The 18327-nt window shown below is 38.3% G+C and overlaps 1 protein-coding gene across 10 annotated transcripts in view; it reads left to right on the top strand.

Annotated features, from left to right (window-relative positions):
• The window catches only part of uckl1b (uridine-cytidine kinase 1-like 1b), a 74045-nt gene that overhangs the window by 24751 nt on the left and 30967 nt on the right, over positions 1-18327 (top strand). The window lies entirely within an intron of this gene.

Below are 18327 nucleotides of genomic sequence, written 5' to 3'. Positions count from 1 at the left end.
CTTATTAGTATAATAGACACCTGTCCACAACCTCAAAGAGTCACACTCTACTTTGGCCAAGACCAAAGAGCTGTCAAAGAACACCAGAAAAAAAATTATAGACCTGCACCAGGCTGGGAAGACTAAATCTGCAATAAGTATGCAACTTGGTGTAAAGAAATCAATTGTGGGAACAATTTTTAGAAAGTGGAAAGACATACAAGACCACTGATAATCTCCCTCGATCTGGGGCTCAACGCAAGATCTCACCCCGTAAGATTTTGAGTGAAAAGCTCCTACCATCAGCAAGGGCATTGAAGATGAAACGTGGCTGGGTCCTTCAGAATGACAATGATCCCAAACACACCGCCCAGGCAATGAAGGAGTGGCTTCGTAAGAAGCATTTTAAGGTCCTGGATCGGTCTTCAGATCTCAAACACATAGAAAATCTTATGAGGGAGTTGAAAGTCTGTGTTGCCCAGCAACAGCCGCAAGACAAGACTCTGCTCTAGAGGAGATCTGCATGGAGGAATGGGCTAAAATACCAGCAAAATGTGTTAAAAACTTTGTGAAGACTTACAGAAAACGTGTAACCTGTCATTGCCAACAAAGGGTATATAAAGTAATAAGATGAAATTTTGTTATTGACCAAATACAGTAAAACCTCGGATTGTGAGTAACGTGGTTTGCATGTGTTCCGCTAGACGAGCAAAGATTTTTAATACATTTTGACATTTTGAAAAACGAGCACGTCTTGTTTTACGAGTACCGAGTATCATGTATCACGCATGCACTTCTTGTTTTGACACAGAGTGTCATGTGATCACAACTGCGCCAACAGTTTTTCTCTTGTGCTGCGGAATTGTTGGTAATCGTCTCCCTTGGTGTCGCGTGTGTAAAACAAAAGAAAGACTCATTAGAAGGTTAAAAATCCAATCTTCCTCTCTGTTGTGTGTGCGCGTGTAATTTGACACCCTGCCAGGTCACACACTCTCGCCTGTGTGAAGCAGAGAGGAAGTGCTTCACACACACACAAACACACTCTCTACTCTTCACAGAAACACTGCTCTGTTGCCATTCTTTTCAAAGGTAAAGTGCAGGTTTATTTGTTTTTGTTTTATGTTACGGCAGTGATTCCATTAGTATACGCTTAGCGATGTGAAAAAAAATGTTTTATTTTTACTTTATATTTTGTGCTAATTATTTTAATGTATTTATTTTTTTGGGCTGTGGAACAAATAATTAGACTTTCCATTATTTCTTATTGGAAAATTAAATTTTGTTTATGAGTGTTTTGGAATACAAGCCCGCTTCCGGAACGAATGATGCCCGTAATCCAAGGTTCCACTGTACTTATTGTCCACCATAATTTGCAAATAAATTTTTTAAAAATCCTACAATGTGATTTTCTGGATTTTTTTTCCCTTATTTTGTCTCTCATAGTTGACCCAATGATGAAAATTACAAGCCTCTCTTATCTGGTGGCTGACTAAATACTTTTTTGCCCCACTGTATAGGCGTTTTTTTATTTATTTTTTTTTTAGCACAAATCTTCTTATACATTCTGGTTGCTACTCAAATTTACCAGCCCCAGCATTCCTCCCTTTATAGTGTCATGTCTAAATCTAATACAAATCTACTGATAAGTTTCAGCCTACCTAATTGTTTCAACAAATCTTAAATGTTTAATAATTCTTAATATTTATTATATATCATAAAGAAACTTACAAATTTTCTCAAAAAATGTTGATTTTCTTTTTCTAGGCATAAATACTACATATGTCGGTATGTTTAAGTGAACTAAACGTAATTGACCACCAGATAAAAGACACATTCTCATCCACTGTTTGGGAAATCCGACCATGCTGTCATCTTCCTCATGTCGAAATAAAAATAAAGGCTTAAACCAGAATTTGCAGTTCAGAGAATGGTCATGTGCTGTAAGGACCATTTTCTGGCCGCTTTGATGGTCTTGATGACTCAGACTGGGTCATGTTCTGCCACAGTTTGAATTATATTAATTTGTTTAAGGAAGCGGCTATGGTATTTATCTTAAAACTGATGTGTTTTTGGCAATATATGTGCATCTCAATAAATTAGACTATCATCATTTATGTCAGTAATTCAATTTAAAAAGTGAAAATTAAATACTGATTTATTACATACAGACTGATATCTTTCAAATGTTTTTGTTTATTTTTATTTTGATTATGGTTTACAGCTAATGAAAACCGAAAATTCAGTATTTAAAAAAAAATAAAATATTGTAAAAGTTATTTAAATATTTAATTTTAAGTTTATTTGGATATTGTAAACTCATGGTGTCACACTCTAGATGGTTACTTAGTTGAATGGAGAGAAAAAATGTGGGAGAAAAACGTGCACAAGCAGCAGGGACAACCACAGCATTAAAAGGATTGTGAAGCGAAGCCAATCCAAGAATTTGGGGGAGATTCACAAGGAATGGACTACAGCTGGAGTCGGTGCTTCGAGATCCACCACATGCAGACGTATCTGTACGTTATATTGAACTTTCAGCTGCATAACACGCATGATGTTATATAATTTCTATCCATTATCACCCAAATGAGGATGGGTTCCCTATTCATTTTCATTTTATGAAGCTGCTTTGAGACAATGTCCATTGTTAAAAGCGCTATATAAATAAAATTTAATATTATTAGAACTTTTTTTTTTTTTTTTTTTTTTTAAGATTATTATTATTATTATTTATTACCTTTATTCTTTATTACCTTTCTTAGTTAACAACTGTGAGCACCTGTAACCGAGCATAAGCAATTTCCCTCTGGGATTAATAAAGTTATTTGAATCTTGAATCTTGAATATTATCAGGTCCAAGGTCAGCGTAGCCGTCTACCAGGACATTTTAGAGCACTTCATACTTCCCTCTGCTTTATGAAAAAAAGGATTAATTTTCCAGCAGCACATGGCACCTGTGCACACTGCCAAAGGTACTAATACCTGGTTATGCTTGATTGGCCAGCAAACTCGCCCAACCTAAGTGCAATATACAGTCTATGGGATATAGATGGAACTCAAGCGGTATAATTATTTTACCGCTGCGCCTCACGGCGACAGTATTTGGGTTTGTATGTTTGCTGGCTTCAAATTAAATTTTTATTTGTCACATACACAGTCATGTACAGTACGATATGCAGTAAAATGCTTTTACTGCCGAGTATATAAAACTACACCATGTTCCAAATTATTATGCAAATTGGATGTAAGTGTCATAAAAATTAAGTGCTTGTTTTTTTAATTAAACTCATAGATGGTGTTGTGTCTCAGAGCTCTTTGGATCACTGAAATGAATCTCAGACACCTGTGATAATTACTTTGGCAGATAAGGCAGAGTAAACGACTGAAAGAGGTTGTTCCACATTATTAAGCAGGCCACAGATTTCAAGCAATATGGGAAAGAAAAAGGATCTCTCTGCTGCCGAAAAGCGTCAAATAGTGCAATACCTTGGACAAGGTATAAAAACATTGGATATTTAACGAAAACTCATCGTACTGTGAAGACATTTGTGGCTAATTCAGAGCACAGACGGGTTCGTGCAGATAAAGGCAGAATGAGGAAGGTTTCTGCCAGACAAATTCATCGGATTAAGAGAGCAGCTGCAAGTAAGATAATTAAAACAGCAGCAAACAGGTATTTGAAGCTGCTGGTGCCTCTGGAGTTCCGCGAACCTCAAGGTGTAGGATCCCTCAGAGACTTGCAGTTGTGCATTAACCTACTATTCGGCCACCCTTAACCAATGCTCACAAGCAGAAACGGTTGCAGTGGGCCTCATCCCTGTGCTGAGATACATGAAGACTAGTCTTGTTTACTGATGAGTGTCATGCAACCCTGGATGGTCCAGGTGGAGAGAGTAGTTGCTGGTTGGTGGATGGCCACCATGTCCCAACAAGGCTGCGATGTCAACAAGGAGTTGGTGGGGTCTTGTTTTTTGCCGGAATCATGGGGAGAGAGCTGGTAGGCCCCTTTAGGATCCCTGAAGCAGAAACTGTCAAGTTCAATGAATGCAAGGAGAATGAAGGTGACATTAAAGAAGGGGTCCTATGTTAAGATGTAACATGCCCTGTTAGGGTGTTTTTAATTTAAATAGCTTTTAATTTCAGTAAATATGACCTCATAATGCTGCAAATTCAACAAAAGCCTATTTTCAGTTCTTTACAACCTATAAAAAAATTTTTCACACTGTTGTGCATAATAATTTGGAACAGTGTGTTTTTAGTTTTTTTTTTTTTTTTTTTTAAATGTATATTATTATTGGGAGGTTTGTTAAATAAAATTTTAATTATACCCTAATGGTTGATGACTTGAAAATTATACTGACTGTCATTTGCATTGACTAATTATGAAAATCAGAGAAAGATATAATTTGCGTAATAATGACCATAAAATTCAAACATTGTCAGGACATTCTACTGCGTCAGCAGATGTCGATGTTTTTTGCGTTATTATAAGAAATAAATCTAGGCTGTTATGGTCATCATAATGTTCTTTAATAAGTAATGAAAATGTTTTACCAAATTGCATTTTTACATCCCAGTAGCACCCACCGTTGCACTTTACCACCGCCAGCAGAACCTATAAAATACAAGTGAAACATTAAACGAATTTATAATCACAGTACTAAAATTATAGTACAATTTTAAAAAATTTATTAAATATATTTTTTTCTTATTTGTATCGAATTTAGGCAAGGTAAATGGTAACACAGTGGGCCTTTAAATTTTCTCATGTGTAACACTCGTGGAGCCAGAAAACTCTTGGTGTGCATCAGAAAAAGTGGGTGTTGTTGTCAGGTTAATGTGCAAAAGCTATATAATAAAACTATATAAGCTACAAAGCCTTTATAGGACTCTACTTTTATTTAAGTGCACTCACAATGTCGACAAAACCATATGATTTTGCAAAGTAATGTAGGCAAAAGCGCTTTTCTTTATTGGTTTTGGTGAACTTTGGTGTCAGAAAATGCTGAAACTCCAAGTTTACTTGCCTCACAGACGTAAAAATTATTGCCACATCCACTGCTGCGGGGATGACGAGATGACATGATTACCTTTATCACTACAACCGAAACTAAAGACATCACTAATTTATCAATGAACTATTAAAATGGCCAGAGTCAGTCTCCTTGCTGTTTTTTCTGACGCATTCATAATCATTAGTCTACTTCTGCCGGTGCGTTCTGGAAAACTTTATGCGTAGGAAATTAAGGAATCGAATCACGATGCAGCCTCAACATCTTAGAGCCCGAACCTAATTTACCTAAGTTAAATTAACAAATAGTGTAAGTAAACAACAATAGCCCACTTTTAGAAAAGCATTTTTATTTAGATTATAAATAATAATCCTGCATCTATTTTAGCTGTGCCAGCTGCCACTGTTCTTATATGACGCTTTGTCAGGTTAAATCTTTCAGTGACAAGCCTGTAAATATCCATGTAAAACAGGTACATCTGTATGAATAAATTGTTTAAACGTATTTATCATGAGCATATTGATCATTGATTTAACGAACTACATGTATTCATATGTAAGTAAATGTTCATTGCTGCACTGTTTCGGGGGAGGGACGTGCTGTTGATGTTTGGTCTGTATGCTGTGATCTGAGAGAGTGTGTCTATGTGTGTCTGTGTGTTGGCCATAGTCATCAAAATTAAAAGAAATAAGCACTTAAAATATATGTCTGTGTTTCATAATTCTATACAATGAGCGTCACTTTTTATTTTAAATTACTGAAATAATCGAACCTATCAAAGATATTCTAATTTATTGAGATGCACCTGTGTATGTCTATATTCACAGTCATGGCCAAAGGTTTTGAGAATAACACAAATACAGTGGAACCTGAAGCATAATTTGTTCCGGAAGAGCTCGTATTCCAAAACGCTCGTAAACCAAATTTAATTTTCCCATAGGAAATAATGGAAACCTAAATTATTCATTTTACAGCCCAAAAAAATTAATACATAAAAATAATTAATACAAAATATTAAGTAAAAAAAAAACAAATTAACCTGCACGTTACCTTTCAAAAAAGTTTAAACTAAATTCCGGCAGATAAGCGTTTCCCTTTGTGCACGCAGGCGCTGTGTATGTGTGCGTGTGTGTGTGTGTGTGAGGCTAGAGTAAGTGGAGACTCTTGCTTTCAGCCCCTCCTGTCTCCCGCTACACTGTTTTATCTAAAAAAACGCAATAAACATCACTAATGACACTTGTGTGAGCACAAACTAACAGAATCACTGCTGTAAAGTAAACCAAACAAACAAATGACCCAGCACCTCACCTCTGAAAAGATTTGCGACAGAGTTTCACTGGAGAGCAGAGTGTGTGTCTTTTGGCTTCATTTCTGTGCGCGCATGTGTGTTTGTGAATGAGGGTTTCACACACACACACACACACACACACACAGCCGGCACAGTGTCTAATTACGCTCGCGCGCGCACACACACACACGCACACACACCGCGATGAGGAAAAAAAAAATAGATTTTTAACCTCTGTATTGAGAATTTCTTTTGCCTTACTCGCGCGCACACGTGTGTTATAAGAAACAGTACACGCGCTGTACACACGCGCTTCCGAACACATAATAAAATATGTTTCACACACACGTAGTCACAGTGTTATAGTAAACAGTACACGCGTGCACAGATGTTGATTATACCAGTAAGAGACGAGCACTAAGTCCCAGTAGGGGAGATGAATATCTGCAGCGCAAGAGAGAGAAAAAACGTTGGCTCAGTTGTGATGACGTGACGCTCGGTGTCAAAACAAGAAGCGCATGCGTTATACATGATACTTGGAGCTCGTAAACCACGACAACGCTCGTTTTTTAAGTCAAAATTTATTAAAAATCTTTGCTCGTCTTCCGGAACACTCGTAAACCGCGTTACTCGTAATCCGAGATTCCACTGTATTAATTTTCACACTAAATTATCACTTTTGTCTTATAGCAAGGTGCTTCAGGAGTATTAAGAGGTGTAAATGTTATGGCCTGAAAGGCTGTCATGCATGGATGACACTTATAATATTGGAACATACAGATCTGAAAGATCTGTATGAAAGCGTGTTTAGAGAAAAGGAATCCTGTGACTTGCTGTGGCAGCGCAATGCCGGTCGTTACTTCTAGGGGCAGTTGTGTTTTAATCTAAAGTATTGTATGTCTACTGAAGTTGAAAATGTGTTATCTCTCTTAGGCGGCCATTGACAGCAAGCAACAGAACTCATAAACATGTCGGCTCAAACTGTAAATACTGATATGTATTTATTCTTTATTTTCTTCTCTCCTTTAATGATGATACTTATTTGACTGCGCTTTCTCTATTCAGTATTATTCTCATTATAAGTAAAAGTAGTGCTCTGAATTTATTATTATTATTATTATTATAGCGCGCTCGCACGTGTCTGCAAAAAGCCAGGTACAACAAATAATACAAAAATGTATGAAAGGTTTGCCTAAAACAATATTGTTTTATTGTGTATATGTGCTTTAAATATACACTAAACAATAAACACTGCCTTTTGTAAAGTAAAAGTGAGTTGCGCGTGCGCGCTTTTTGATCAAAAGGCTGATAAACGCGTGTGCAGATATGAGCAGATTTATCGCTAAAAACTGCAAAAATACGCCCCCATACAGTAAATAAAAAGAAAAGTATTAAATCCAACTCCTAAGTCTGATTTAATTGCTATCATTAATCATTTTTATTTTTATTATCTATTTTATGTTTTGCTGGGAAAAATTTAGGCAGAGACGTCTGCTTTGTCTTGTTAAATTATTTAAAACCCCCTACAGTATTTGCCAACAATGCACAGTTTAATAAATTAACACCTATTGTGAATGAAAGGTGAGAAGAGATTCCGCAGAATCTTCTGACAAAATGCTTGCTCTGAAGGACTATACTCGACAAGAATATAGAGAATAAGAATCATATTTATAATAAGATAATTAATTAAATAATAAAATTATATCAAATAAGGACTTTATCTAAAAGCCAGACCAAATTTCTCATTCTCTGCTGAAGCAGTTAAATATGCATATACTATAGATACGTAGGTTATATCCACAGAACCCCCAGTTACCGTACCTTTCATCTTTTTGAATTATTCTTTTCAGTATATTATACACCTCTGCAACACTTATCATAATAAATAGCTTTAAATGATAGTAAAAATACCCTAGCAAGAAAAAAAGGAAAAAAAAAAAAATATATATATATATATATATATATATATATATATATATATAATGGCAAGCCGTTTAGGAAAATATTCATGAGAGAATCGAATGAAAACTCTATATATTAAATGAAATGTCTGAATATATTGAATGAAACTCTATATACTGTATGTTGATTGGATTCTAAATAGATTGAATAAAACCATATATATTGAATGGGAAATCTGAATATATTGAATGAATTCTGAATAAATTGAATGGATTCTGAATAAATTGAATGGATTCTGAATATATTTATTGAAAACTTATTATTTTATTTTTTATCTGTCCTGTAAACTTAACTTAATTGAAAAGTATTTTACTACTAGCTGTGGCTAAATGCTAATATTATTAGCTTTTTCCTATGGCATTTTAGATTGGAAAAATTGCCATAGGATATTGGACATTTACAGTGGTTAATCAATCGGAATGTAGGTCCTACCATCGCCGCGCTCGGCGGTACCGTTTGGCTTTGTGCGTTTGCTGGCTTTTACCTTTGAGTGGCGCTATATAACTACAGACTGACGCCTCATGCCTTAGTTCATTCTCTGCTGGATTAATGAGACAGAGTTTTAGAACTGCACATAGTAGCGGATAAAATCAAGTAAAACATTGTAGTTAAACAAATTTATAATCACAGAACTAAAATGACGATACAAATGTAGAATTTAAAATAAATTAAATCTTATTAGGATTAAATTTAAACAAAATAAATGTTAACACAGTGAGCCTTTAAATTTTATCACGTGTAATTAGAAAAGACGCGTGTAGGGTTTTGTGTCGTCTTATATCTTGTGTTCTTTAAATTTATAGTAGATTTATTAACTGAAATAAATGACCATAAAATTATAACATTGTCAGGACGTTCTACTGCGTCAGCTGATGTTGGTCATTCAGCCCCGCTTGTGTTTGTGCGTTATTATAAGAATGAAATGCAGTAGACTGTTATGACCTGTAAACGGGTTCGACCCATGTTGCACGGGCGGCACCATAAAGCACGGACACGAGGCGAGGTCTTACGGGAAAAGGGTAATTTATTTAGGTAAAATGGGGAAGGAAAGTGTTGAAGGAGGGAGAATGGAAAGAAAGGGATAAAGGTTGTGCATGTGCAGTTCCGGGGGCTGTGCCACACTGGCATGCGGGCACACAGCTGATGCTAAGTGTTGGTGCACGAAGTGGCAGAACTGAGCACGCGGAGGCAGCGCTCCTGCACACTCCCTCGTGACGGCGCTTCTCCCGCTGTCGATGGCCGGCGCGAGTCCTCGCTGACGCAAAAACCTAACCACACTTTTCCTCTTCGGCAGCGGGGCTGCGAGGGCGGGCACGGTGCGGGAGTGAAGATGCCGCGGGAGCTCGCGCAGCTCTTTCTCGCGCTGTCCTCAGCGCGGAGATCAAAGGGCGGAATTCTAGTGTCCTTGTTTAAAGCGCCTGGGCCGCGTCACATCTCCCCACTGACATGCTTCTTTTATATTCTCCATTACATCACGTACTTCCCAGACCTCAGACAAACCTCCGCGCCTTGCTTTTATAATGCGGAGCAAGCCCGAGATCATATTAACGTTAATTATCGCCAGCCGGCACAAATAAGCGGCCCCGTCCCTTTACTGCCTATTCAGGGAGCCTACTGAGTGAGGGAGTAGTTATAGTAGTACACCCATAGTTATAGATGAGTACACCCATCACACGCGCACGCCGTGGCAGATCATCATAATTGTCCTAAACTTGTATTTCATAAGGTTTTCCAAACGGTGGTACAGCGCAACGGGGGTCATTATTTACTATTAAACATTAAACGAATTTACAAAACTTTATGCGTGCGATTAAGCGCTGATTCTACGTAGGAAAGTAAAGAAGAGGATCCTGATGCTCAACATTCCGGAGACCAAACCCCATTTAAATTCAATTAACAAATATTGCATGTAAATAACAATAGCCCACGTTTAAAAAAGCATTTTTATTTAGATTATAAAAAAATAATCCTGCATCTGTTTTAGGTGTTCCAGCTGCCACTGTTCTAAAATTCAAATTAAATTAAATCTTATTAGGATCAAATTTAAGCACAATAAATGTTAACACAGTGAGCCTTTTGATTTTATCACTTGTAATTAGAAAAAAAGCGTGTATGGATTTGTGTCATCTTATTTCTTGTGTTCTTTAAATGTATAGTAGATTTATTAACTGAAATAAATGACCATAAAATTAAAACAGTGTTAGGACGTTCTACTGCGTCAGCAGATGTCTGTCTTTCAGCCCCGCTTGTGTTTTTGCGTTATTATAAGAATGAAATGCAGTAGACTGTTATGATTTGTAACGGGTTCGACCCATGTTACTCAAACAACTCAGTTCAGGTGTAAGTAAATGTCTGTGCTGTTTGGGGGAGGGACGTGCTAATGATTTGTTCGGCTCTGTGTGTGTGTGTGTGAGAGAGAGGGGTGTCGCGGTCGTTTTCAGTGAAACAAAGGCTCAGCTGAAAAGTGTTAGGCACATCAGTCACTTAACCTCCAATAAAAGGTATTTGAGTGTTATGATAGTTGTAATATAACAGATGCGCACTGAATACTAAACCTAAACCAGGCACGGAGATTAATGAACCAAGATAGCCCCCATACCCGTTTAAAAAAAAAAATAAATAAATAAATGCCAAAGAATATTATTGTGTATAGACTGATTAAAAACAAAACAATTTACGCTATTATAAGGAAAATCTCAAGTTCTTCCATTCCAAGGATTAAAAAGGTAACAATGTCAACTTTAGAATCTAGAATCCAGAAGATTAAAATTACACAAATTTAAATAACTTAAAGTCAGCCTTAGATTCAAGAGGTTTTTAAAGTGGGGAGAAGTGCATTTCAGTTCCTCTGAATGTATAGGTGAGAACAGCCGATTCACACCTGGGGATTGTGAATAATTTGTATTTGAATGTTGTCTGGCATTGTAAAGCACTATAGTGACACTAAAAGAACAACCCAGGATTAATAGGAATTATTATACTGCATAATTATTATTTAGCACAAAAAAATTCCTCGCGCTCGGGAAAACTATGCGTGCGGTTGAGCGCTGGTTAGACTATAGGAAATTAAATCGGAGGGTTTTTATTTAGACTATTAAAAAAATAACCTGCGTCTATTTTTAGGCGTGCCAGCTGCCACTTTTTAGTTAGAAGTTTTCAATACAAATCTTATAATGCCCACATGACATGACGGAATAAGGCACGGCTGGTGATGATTGGGGTTTGTTGGGTTTACAGTGGATTTTACTACGCGGTGTGAGTGCAATGGCCATCCGTCTGCTCGCGCTGACTCTGCTCTCCGCGGATGGCCGTACCGCCCCCCTCCCACCTCTCGCTCCTTGAAGTTCCTGGGGCGCGTTCCATTTGCCCTGCTTGCATGCCGCACTTCCGCGTTGTTGCACGCGCGCTGCATACACAGCGCGTAGTAAAATCCACTGTAGCCCAACAAACCCCGAGTATTTTATAGCGCGGGGTGCAAGCCCGGGCAACGATAGCAACGATAGCTCACCAGTCATGTGTAATTCTGCGGTCCCGCTGCTTCGCATGTCTGAAGGGGAGGACGCCTAACTAGTGAGCGAGGAGCGATATTGATTTGGGCGCACGCCGTGACAGGCTCTAAAAACTGTGTCAGATTAATGTGCAAAAACTATATAATAAAACTATATAAGACTACATGCCTTTATAAGACTCAACTTTTATTTAAGCGCACTCACAATAACGAAAAACGTTGTGATTTTGTAAGTGTTGTAAGCTGCGCTGTTCTGTATTGTTTTTGGTGAACTTGAGCGCGTCAGAAAATGAACGCAAACGTTTTTTTAAATGGTCAGAGTCAGTCTGCTTGCTGTTTTCCCGACGCGTTCATAATCATTAGTCTACTTCTACCGGTGCACTCTGGAAAACTCCATGCATGCGGCTGAGCGCTGATTAAAACTATGGAGTAAATTAAAGAGGAGAATCACGATGCCGAGTCGAAGTCCTGAGGCCAAACCTCATTTAAATTAATTAACAAATATTATAAGTAAAAAAACAATAGCCCATGTTTAGAAACCGTTTATAAATTCTTTCCGACATGAGTTGGCCCGGTGTTATGCGCAGAGCGCCGGGAGATTTCCTGAAGCTCAGAAATCACTGGGCATGTTTTCTAAATAGACGCTATCTTTAATAACTGATGGAGGTTTTGAGCTGTATACACACGCATTCCTGCCTAAACAACTCTTAAAACTACACCTGTAACACAATAAACAGTAATATTTTAAACATTCTGCAGGCTGATATTTGGAGAAAGGAAAGAATAATGAATAAACCAGTTGTTGGGTCAAAATAACCCAACCAGGTGTTCATTTGTAAACTACATCTCATATGAGCCAACATGAGCAACCCAACAATGTGTTTAAAGTACCTGAAATAATCCAGAACTTAAATAACAATAAACAGATACAGAGATACGCTGTATAACGGTCACTGTTGTATTTACGGCAACGAGCGAAAATGTCACTTTGCGCCACCTGGCGGCCATTTTACGAATGACTTTGAAATGCAACTGATTTATTTTGGCCGCTGACGTTTTTACGCGGCGGTGAGCGCGACGGTAATAACCATTCCAATTGATCAACTACTGTAGGCATCTAGTGGACTTTTTCCAGTTTTTAAGACTTTTTCCACTATTTCTTATAATAAAATAAGAAAACAAAAATTAACCCTAACCCTCCTCCTTACTCATCCCTGAATTCTATTTATAATAATAAAAACTGAGCCTGTCAGCAGTGCGAAAAAGAGCAAGTTATGACCAGATTTGAGGGAGAGAGTGGGAGTAAGCAACATTGTTTTAGTATGAGAAGATGGATGTGATGTTCAGGTGTCAACTTTTTTCTTTTCAATGTAGTGTATATAGTGAAATATACTTTACACACTGCAGTCTCCTGAAGTCCATTGCATCTTCTTGGTCTTCCTGATGTTTAGCATAAGGTTATTGGCCAGGCATAGATTGATAATAGGCCATATAAAAGACACCCAGATGGTTCAGAAATGTTAACTGTCACCTTAAAGCTTTTATTTGGATGGTCCTCTTTCTATTTATATCTTCTGGTAATATAAAAATGTCATGCAAATGGGCAGTGTCACTGACTGTGCGCATGAAAGTGATGGAGTAAAAGAATAAAGTGATGAAGGGTAAAAATTAAGCACCTTGCTGGAACAGGAACGAGGTACAGTAATGGCAGTCTCATGACTACATTTAGTCTTGTAATTTACTGTTTTTAACATTAGGTGTTTGAATAAATAGTTATGTCCATTTGAGAGAATATGCTTAAGTGATTGGTGCTAATTTCTTGCTAGTGGTGGCTTTCATATGTGCTTGTTAGCATCGTCCATACTGCTTATACCATACAGTCACCTTTATGATTTTTTTTTTACCATGCAACTTCACCATGCATTTGAGTGATCTCCACTACATTTTTTTTTTTTCAGGAAGTTGATGTCTCCATATTATCCTGTACGTGCATGTTATTCACAAGTTCTGACGCGTGTCTTTTGTTACACAGTGTCACTGACGACTCCAGACGTTTCGTTGATTTCTTTGTCTCTTGTTTATTTTCAACATCAAAGTACAACGGTTGTTACAGTTTCTTGCATAAATCCACTGTAGTCACGACAGGTCGCTTGCCGTGTTCTGTAGCATCGATAGATTACAGTTACGGCAACTCTACAAATTTTACTGTATTCCTTTTAGCTTACCGTCTTACGGTCAAAAGCTTGTGTGCTCCACACCTTTCTGTATCCTTCTGTGTCTTAACAACAACTAGCAACTAACGTGCGTGATAGACATGAAACTACATAACTGTGAGATGATGTCACAGAACAACTCATGAAATGATGTCACAATACAGATTATGCGTATGATACTTAATGCTTAATGCTTAACTAATAAACTGAAATAAGATAAACATAACAACAAATCACAAGAATGAAATATGGCCCTTACATTTCCAGCCCCTAATTGACAGGCAGGAAAACTGACAATTACACACATTTTTTATTTTTTTTTTATAATTGGGCCACAACATTTACTATTAGATTAAAATTTGAATTAAATTTCTTAACACTTTAAACATTTGTAAACGGTTTAACTTAAGGTATTCATATCGCTGCGTACCAAATGAACGGAACATGACCACTTTATAAGGTAATTAACAGTCCATTTCACATATGAGGCACAGCTTATCGGCAAATTTGGCTGTTTTTTCATCAGCAGCAGGTGGTTAGGTGTCAGGGGCTTCAGGTCTGTGGGATCGTCTGTAGCAGTGGTAAGGGGACGGTCATTCATTATAGCTTCCACCTCACACAAGAATGTATGCAAGCTCTCATCGTTAAGTGTTTGTTCTTTTAGTAAGGACCTCAAGATTTTTTTAACTGATCTTATCTGCCTTTCCCATATTCCACCAAAATGAGACCCAGCAGGAGCATTAAATATCCATTGTATCCCCTTTTGCATGAGGACGCCTTCAATTTTTGACTGATTCCACTGTTGGATAGCTTTACGCAATTCAGTCTCAGCACCTATAAAGTTTGTTCCATTATCACTTCTCATAACTGACACCTGGCCTCTTCTGCACATAAAGCATCGAATAGCATTTAAGCAGGAGTCTGTATCTAATGACTGCGTGACTTCAATGTGCACGGCTCTTGTTGTCAGACAAGTAAACAATACGCCATATCTTTTAACATTACTTCTACCCCGTTTGACCTCGAAGGGTTCAAAATAGTCTGCCCCTACGTTAGTGAACGGTGGGTGATCTGGTGGCAGTTCTGACATTTTTTGTTCACTATTGGCTAACTTTATGATACACAACTGGACAGAAACTTTCTCACAAGGGAATTTGCAGTCGGAATCCAGTATTTCTGCCGCAATTTTGAAAGCATATAATTCCTTTCACAATGTCCGACCTGTTCGTGAATGACTCTTAGGATTAAAGTTGTAATGTGTGAGTCTTTGGGTATAAGGCCTGGGTGTTTTACATGCTCAGGGATTGCCGACCTACCAAGACGTCCTCCAACTCTTAGCACTCCATCCTGAAGTACTGGATCTAGTTTGGAGAGACAACTGTTTCCTTTTATGGACGCATTACCCTTTTGTAACATGGAAATTTCGTCTTTGAATTTTTGGTTTTGAACGAACTTAATGACTTCGTTTTCTGCCATTGTTAAGTCCTTAATTATTAGAGACTTATGGTTTTCTGTTATTGAGTTGTTTGCCTGTCCCTTAATCCTTTTTGTTCTCTGTTTAAGCATGTCTTTAACGCAAAGAATCCAGGCAACGGATCTTTTCAGCTTGTACCAGTCAGAGTGATAGTTAATCAATTTACTCACGGCATCTGTGCTCTCTGTAGTTTTTACGAGATTCACTGAGGCTGAGTGTTTAATCTCAATGTCATCTTCTTTCGTCGACAGATCGTGAATGTTCTCAGGCCATTTACGCTCTGTTTTTTTTAAGAAAGGTGGGACCATGGATCCAATTGTTGTTTTTCATGAATTTTTCACAGGAAACTCCTCTGGAAGCAGCGTCAGCTGGGTTTTTTGAAGTGTTGACATACCTCCACTGCTGTGGCTTGGTTGACTCTCGTATGTTGGAGATTTTGTTAGCGACAAAGGTTTTAAAGCGAAGTTTTTCATTGACAATGTATCTGAAAACAGTTGTGCTGTCGGTCCAAAACACAGAGTCCAGCAGTTGTATTTCCAGTTGACCTTTCAACGTTTTGTCGTTGTTTACAGCAACCGCTGCCGCTGTCAATTCCAATCGGGGGATAGTAGTTTGTTTCAGGGGTGCTACGCGAGAATTCCCCATCATGAATGTACAGTGTGTGAGTCCATCAGCATTTACTAACCTAATATACCTAATATATGAGACAACTCCTTATCCCATTTCACTTGCATCTGAGAAGTGGTGAAGTTGTGCTGTAGTTGTAACTCCAAAGTCAACTGGTTTTACGCATCTTGCTACACCAAACTCAGACAATTGATGCAACTCTTGTAGCCAGGCCCTCCATCTTTTTATAAATTGTTCGGGAATGTCATCGTCCCAAGCGAGTCTCTCTTTACACAACTGCTGCATTAAGATCTTAGCTGGCAGTATGACTGGTGCAAGGAAGCCTAAGGGGTCATAAATTGAACTAGTGACTGACAAGATTCCTCTTTTAGTCACAGGCCGCTCTTTTAAACTAATCTTAAACTTGAGCGTGTCTGAATTAATACACCACAGCACCCCTAGAGCTCTCTCAACAGGGAGTGCGTCTTTACTCAAATTTAAGTCCCTCATGTCTTTGATTCTTTCACTCTCAGGGATGGAAGTTAGTAATGTACAACTATTACTTGCCCACTTGGTGAGGTGAAACCCTCCGCTTGCGCACAGTTTGGTGAGATTACTATATAGCGCAACTGCTTGACTATGACTAGAAACAAACTTCAAGCTGTCGTCTACATAAAAGTTTTTAAGTACTGTGTTGACTGCCTTGGCAGATGCATTTCTGCGGTTTTCTTCTGCTGTTTTCCTAAGGGCGAAGTTAGCTACACTTGGAGATGATTTTGCACCAAACAAATGAACGACCATTTTATACTCTACCAAGTCCTGACGTCTCCATTCGGCCACCATAGGAAACGCAACAAGTCTGTGTCCTTTTCCGGAACTCTAACCTGATAGTACATGGCTTCCACATCTGCCATCATGGCAACTTCCTCTTGTCTAAAGCGTGTGAGCACCCCAATGAGTGAGTTGGTCAGTTCGGGTCCCTGCAGAAGCTCGCTATTTAATGATATTCCCTGATAGCTGGCAGCACAGTCAAAGACTACGCTTAGCTTTTTCTTTTGAGCATGGTATACACCATAGTGAGGTATATACCACACTTGCCCGTCTTGTCGACTTAGGTGAGGTGTGGGGACCTTGACTGCATGACCCTTCTCAAACATGTCGTTCATGAAGTTTAAATACTCTTTGTGAAAGGAACGGTTATGCTTAAACTTCCGTTTGAGGTTCAGTGCGCGCTGCATGGCTGCGCTTCCGTTGTTGGGCATTTGAATAGCTGCTTTCCTAAATGGTAGGCCAATGTAGAAGTGATTGTCAGTGAACTGTAGGGAGTTATTTACATAGTCTAAAAACTGATAGTCCTCTTGTGACAACTCAGCTTTGTCATCACAGTTCCGTTCAGGAAAGTCATGGTTGTACTGTTGTATCAGCATTTGTTCTACACTTTCGAAGGAAACTTTGTTGACTCGCTCACTTGCTCATTGTCACATGTGCCTTCCTCGACCGACTCTCGAAGAGGTCCATTTATGGTCCATCCAAGAGCGGTCTTTACTGCATATGGCCCATTGTGCCTACTGTTAATTACTCGCCATGGTTCTAGGAGCCTATGCTCTTTGTTACCTATGAGAATTTTAACTCTAGCATTAATCTGAGGCATTTTTACTTTGCTGAGGTATGGCCACTTATCAATGTCCTGCTGTTGTGGAATGTTTTCCACTGAGGCTGGGATACTCTTTTGTGTGAACACTTTGGGAAGTTCAACAAAGGTTTTGTCTTCCAGACTACTAACCTCTAGGTCAGTAAGCACGTAACTTTCTACTTGTTTCCTCGCGTTCATGGTGCTTAACATGACGTCAATTTTTTTACCTTGTACGTTTAATCGCCTTGCTAATGACTCTGTACAAAAGGTAGCAAAACTGCCTGGGTCCATAAAGGCGTATACTTCTACTGTCTTGTTACCTTTTTTGGACTTTATTTTAACAGGTACTATGGAGAGAATACAGTCATCTCCAGCCCCAGTACACGCGCTCGTTGCATGACTCACTGTAACAGGCAGTGTTTTAACTGGTTCGGTTTCGTCAGCCTTTATGATCGCTTGAGCTGTGTCTTGTTCTGCAATGTGTAGCATGCGAGGATGTTTCTTTGAGCACAACTGACATGTAATTTTCTTTGTGCAGTCTTTGCTTAAGTGTCCTTTTACTGAACAACCAAAGCAGAATCCATTCTTTTTTAAAAAGTCCAATTTGTCCTTATATGTCTTATCGTTAAACTGGTGGCATTCATCTAGGGCA

Source organism: Clarias gariepinus, chromosome 22, assembly GCF_024256425.1.
Source record: "Clarias gariepinus isolate MV-2021 ecotype Netherlands chromosome 22, CGAR_prim_01v2, whole genome shotgun sequence".
Classification (NCBI taxonomy): Eukaryota; Metazoa; Chordata; class Actinopteri; order Siluriformes; family Clariidae; genus Clarias; species Clarias gariepinus.
This window is presented reverse-complemented; position numbering and strand designations above follow the sequence as displayed.